Source organism: Pelophylax lessonae (genome assembly GCF_965119305.1).
Source record: "Pelophylax lessonae genome assembly, chromosome: 1".
Lineage (NCBI taxonomy): Eukaryota > Metazoa > Chordata > Amphibia > Anura > Ranidae > Pelophylax > Pelophylax lessonae.
Genome location: NC_138768.1, coordinates 405,063,817 through 405,069,245, shown reverse-complemented (window position 1 = coordinate 405,069,245; position 5,429 = coordinate 405,063,817).

Sequence of the window (5,429 nt, the reverse complement as noted above, 5' to 3'; positions counted from 1 at the left end):
AAAATTTTGAAAATATTGTTATTTTTGCAAAATTGACGCTCTTTTTTTGTTTATAGCGCATGATCAAAAAATCGCACAGGTGATCAAATACCACCAAAAGAAAGCTCTGTTTGTGGGGAAAAAAGGACGTCAAATTCCTTTGAGTACAGCGTCGCACGACCGCGCAATTGTCCGTTAAAGTCACGCAGTGCCGAATCGCAAATACCCCCTGGTCAGGAAGGGGGGTAAAATCTTCCGGGGCTTAAGTGGTTAAAGCATGACATGTTGGGTATCTATTTACTCGGCATAATATCGTCTCTTGCATTATACAAAAAATCTGGCTAACTTTACTGTTTTTTTTTTAATTGATTAAAGTGTATTTCTTATTTAAAAAAATGCATTTGAAAGACAGCTGCGCAAATACCGTGTGACAAAAAATATTGCAACGATCGCCATTTTTTTCTCTAGGGTTTCTACTAAAAAATATATATATAATGTTTGTGGGGGTTCTATGTAATGGGGCTCTAAGTAATTTTCTAGCAAAAAAATACTGATTTTAACTTGTAAGCAACAAATGTCAGAAAAAGGCTTAGGCAAGAAGGGGTTAAACTTAGCTGACGTTCTTAACCAGTGGATAGAAAATTGTTAAGGAGCAAGACGGCTGCCATGTCCCTAACAACGAATGACTGGCTTCCCTGCTGACAGCTGGGGGTAAACAAAAGAAATGCCAGCAATTATTTGAGGGAAAAATGCGTGGGAGTCCCCCCCAAATGCATACTGGACCCTTATCTGAGCATGCAGCCTGTATACAAGGTATTCTGCACAGAGGTCAGAATTAAAAAGAAGGTTAGATGGTCGGCAAAATTAGGGACGCAATGTAAGTATAAATCATAGCAATTTATTTAAAAATAATGTGGTATGTAAATACATTACCGTTCAGATACAAAATTGGTATATGATAATAAACAAAACCAGTGTTTTACAAGAAACGAGACATATAACATAAAACTAATAACAGGGTACCGGCCGGTGCATATATTAAGTAAACATCAGGGGGTAATAATAATATTTAGCGGTGGGGGTATCCCACATCAGTAGTTTTTCCCGTGATGTGTTCCTGTGGAGGTTTGGGCGTTGGAGGATCCGGGTGGGTAATCTTTTTGTATATATAGTGCGCCTTAATGGGGGTGCTGTGTAGCTGGTTTGCAGGGATGGCTGCTCAGTCGGCGTGGAGCTGATCTCATCTAGGATCTTGGAGTGTATGGGGACTTAAGCAGGGTCGGCGGTATATCCCTTGACTCTGACGGCTGTGGTGCCGTTTCTTCACCCTTCCTATTCCTGTATTATGTACCCGGGTGGGGGGATGGTTTGTGTTGCAGCGGTCTGTCAGGGTAATGAGTGTAGCAAGTGAAGCATCAGGGATGTACGGGGACTATGCGGAGTGTGGCTGCCTGTGCTGATATGTGGTGTGGGTGCTATCGCCTGGCAGGGGGATGCTGCGGCGCTGTGTCCTGTTCCAGTGCCACTTTGAATAAATGATTCGGTCTATTCACAGGTAGCCAAGTACTCTGTCAGCCAATTGGCTGATTCTTCACCCCTTTCCAGGAGATTGTGGCTTGCAACTGATGCTCCACTTACCTGACTTTCGTTCCGTGGAAGGATGAGTTCCGCTCCTACCCTCCGCTGATGTAAGCGCCGCTCCGGATCATCTTGCTTCACTTTCTTCCGCCCGCCATCCACGCTGGAATGTTGTGTGTGCACCGTCGGTGTTGATGACATCATGCAGCTTAACGTAGCATAGCTTCGTCTGGACGTCATGCAGCCTGGCAGGCCCGAACCATACCAAATCTCATGCCCTCCACATGGGGTGGGGGCTGCTCCATCCTCCAAAGCGCCATGTCTCCATATTGATGGGGACAAGGGCCTCTTCCCCACAACCCTGGGTGGGGGTCTGCAGCCGGGGGCTTATTGAAATCTGGGGGCCCCCAGTTCCCACCCCACATATGATTGTACCTCATACTCATTCACCAAAAAAGTGTCCAAATAAAAACACAGAGACTTGTTTTTAACAAGTCCTTCATTAAAAAAAAAAAAAAAGTACCCCAAAGTAAATCCAGCGTCAATCATGATTAATGCTGCCAACCTAGGGGGGAAAAAATGCTCTGCACCTGACACAGGCTCCCACCATCTGTAGCTCTGCTTCGAGGCTGCCGCTAAATAAACTGTGACGTCACAGGGGATGTCACTGGGTGGCCCTGCCCCTTAGTTTATACAGTGGCAACTACGAAGTGGAGCTGCCAGATAGTGGAAGCTAGTGTAGGTGCAGAGCTCTTCTGGAGATCCACTTGTTAAAGCAGATCTTCCAGATTCTGATAAGCCTCCCTCCCACAGACTGCCACAACCACCGCCTTGGCATGTTGAGGGCATGTGGCCTGGTATGGTTCAGAGTTTATTGAAAAGCAACAACAAATGGGAATAAAGCGCTGTACCAAAGCAGAATTAAACCGCCATTCTTCAAAAGATATAATTGTAACGGTTTATTGGACATGCTAGGATTGATGCGAGAAAACTGTGATCACAAGACGCTTAGCCAACAATGTAAAATACCTGGGGGGGATGGCTGCACGAGTGACAGGACACTCCAACAGGCTCCCGAGGAAACCGCTCAGCTGTGTGTGAAAGGGAGGTGCTGAAGCCGCATGCATGTGGGAGGAGGTCTCACATTCCAGGTAATGGATCCTCTGCCGAATTGGGGTCCTCTCGGTGCCAGGCGCGGTCGCCCGGGACATCCAGGTAGCCAGACTGCCAGCACACATGAAGCCTGCCGACTGTAATTAAAAAGGGAGCTGCACACGTTGCCCGGAGATGACGTCACGGGTCTGGCAGAACTGAATGCTACTGTCAGCAGTGGAAGGGCAGCAAGGAAGTGTGTCACAGAGTCGAACTCATGTGGCTAGGGGAATGCAGGGGAGCCAGCTGCAAGAACAAGACTACATGTTTTGGGGCCAAGCCCCTTCTTTAGGTCAAAAACAAAGCTGGCAAGTGCATGAGAAGCAGGGGTTTAAATAAACATATAGAGATAATAGAAGGAAGAGGACGGAAATTCATGTCACTCATGCTAGCCCCCCAGTGACAACTATAAATACATATAGTAAAAACAACTTGATCAGTTATAAGCCATAATACCAAAAGTCAAACTTAACCACTTAAGCCCCGGAGGATTTGGCTGTTCAAAGACCAGGCCCTATTTTGCGATTCGGCACTGCGTGACTTTAAGGGACTATTGCGCGGTCGTGCGATGCTGTACCTAAACGAAATTTACGTCCTTTTTTTCCCACAAACAGAGCTTTCTTTTGGTGACTCTTTTGATCACCTGTGCGATTTTTTTTTTGCGCTATAAACAAAAAAAGAGCGACAATTTTGAAAAAATTATATTTTTCACATTTTTTTATATGAAATTCTCCAAAAAAAATGTAAAAATCAAAATTTTTTAACATTTTAGGCCAATTTGTTTTCTGCTACATATTTTTGGCAAAAAAAATTAGCGTATTTTGATTGGTTTGCGCAAAAGTTATTGCGTTTACTAACTACGGGAAAGATTTATGTAATTTTTATTGTTTTTTTTTTAAACTAGTAATGGCGGCGATCTGCAATTTTTTTTGCGGGACTGCGACATTGCGGCGGAAAGATCGGACCCTTGACTGACATTTTTGTACCAGTGACATTACTACAGTAATCAGCGCTATAAATATGCACTGTTACTGTCAAAATGACACTGGCAGGGAAGGGGTTAACTTATTGGTGATCAGTGGGTTAAATGTATTACTAGGGGCGTGTTTCTAACTGTGGGGAGGCATGGCTAGCAATGTTACCACAGAGACATACGATCCTACATAGCAGGATCATATAGTCTCTGCACTTACATCAGGGAAAATGACAGACGGCTGTGTTTACATCAGCCGTCTGCCTTTCTCCCTCTCCTGAGCAGGATCGCAAGTGGCCAGCGGACATTGAAGCCGCCGGTCACACACGCGGGGATGCCCGTGAACGAGCGGGAGCGCGCCCCCGGCGGCGCTCGCCCCCCCTACAGGCTCCTGTGCAAGCGACGTAGATCTACGTCAGTTTGTCCAGGAGCGGCTGACTGCCGCAGTAAATATACTGACGGCAGTTGGCAAGTGGTTAAAGCGTAGTTCCACCCAAAAATGGAACTTCCGCTTTAAGGCCTCCTGACCCCATGACATGCCACATTTGGCATGTAACTTTCTTTTGCGGGGGAGCGGGTACCTAGATTTGACAGGTTCCCACTTCCACTCGGGCCGCCCAGGCGTCTCGACTGGAAGTTCTCCTCTCCCCCTCCCTCCCTGCAATTGTCTGGGACATATCAGAGGTCCCAGAAGATTGCCTGTCCACTCAGGACACGCAGCGCAACATGCACATGCGCAAGCTTTCATAGCCGGGTGCTCACACAAGATATGCCGGCGGTAGAGGAGGGGGAGAACTGAGGCTCCCACCGGCCGCATTGCTGGACCATGGGATAGGTGAATGTGTGTTTATTAACCACTTGCCGACCAGTTACGTTGACTGTACTGCGGCAAAGTGGCTCGTTCCTGTCCTACGTCGCTGGACTCCTTCCCTTGTGGAGGCTCGCTCCCACTGTATTCAGTCACAGCGGGAGTCAGGCCAGGGGAGGAGCGGCGGTGATCACCGCCGCTCTTCCCCGATCGTCAGGGAATCAAGTCTGGAGGTCCGCCCGCTTGTGTAAACAAAGCGGGCGGATCTCCTAAGTGACAGACAGGGTCAGATTGCAGGGTTCAGCATAGCTGAACCTGCGATCTGTCCCTGTGTCACTCAGTCACCTCCCCCCACACATGTTAGTAAGCACCAGGCATACATTAACCCCTCCCTCTCCAATAAAATTAACCCCTTCCCTGCCAGTGTCATTGTTACAGTAACAGTGCATATGTATAGCACTGATTACTGTAGTAATGTCACTGGTACCCCCAAAAAGTGTAAAAAATGTCAGTCAAGGGTCCGATCTGTCCGCCGCAATGTCGCAGTCCCGCAAAAAAAAAAACGCAGATCGCCGCCATTACTCGTTAAAAAAAAAAAAAAACACCAAAAATGACAGAAATCTTTCCCTTAGTAACTTTCCCCAATAACTTTTGCGCAAACCAATCAAAATACGCTTATTGTGATTTTTTTTACCAAACATAGGTAGCAGAAAACAAATTGGGCAAAAATGTAAAAAAATTTTGATTTTTACATTTTTTTGGGGGGGAATTTCATATAAAAAAAATTTGAAAAAATATTGTTATTTTTTCAAAATTTACGCAATTTTTTTGTTTATAGCGCAAAAGTAAAAATTGCAGAGGTGATCAAATACCACCAAAAGAAAGCTCTGTTTGTGGGAAAAAAAGGACATAAATTTCGTTTGGGTACGGCGTCGCACG